Here is a 484-nt window from a genome sequence, read left to right as displayed (position 1 = left end):
TGTGGGTGTGTGTCTGTCTGTACGTGTGTCTCTGTGTGTGTCTGTCTGTACGTGTGTCTCTGTGTGTGTCTGTCTGTACGTGTGTCTCTGTGTGTGTGTGTGTGTGTGTCTGTCTGTACGTGTGTCTCTGTGTGTCTGTGTCTGTCTGTACGTGTGTCTGTGTCTGTCTGTACGTGTGTCTCTGTGTGGGTGTGTGTCTGTCTGTACGTGTGTCTGTGTGTGTGTGTCTGTCTGTACGTGTGTGTCTGTGTCTGTCTGTACGTGTGTCTCTGTGTACCTTGCTGTGCACACGTTGGATCAGCTGTGTGAGTGTGTGTCTTCTGTTGTGTATCTGTGTGATTTTGTCCTCCAGAAATCTGAGCAGAGTCTCTGTCTCCTCCGTCCTCAACCTGCTGTCCTTCTTCAGACACTTCCAGCTGCTGTGGGCCACGCCCCCTACAACACACACACACACACACACACACACACACACACACACACACAC

This window comes from Anarrhichthys ocellatus, unplaced genomic scaffold (assembly GCF_004355925.1).
Source record: "Anarrhichthys ocellatus isolate YVR2014 unplaced genomic scaffold, GSC_Weel_1.0 scaffold1254, whole genome shotgun sequence".
NCBI classification, from domain to species: domain Eukaryota; kingdom Metazoa; phylum Chordata; class Actinopteri; order Perciformes; family Anarhichadidae; genus Anarrhichthys; species Anarrhichthys ocellatus.
This window is presented reverse-complemented; position numbering follows the sequence as displayed.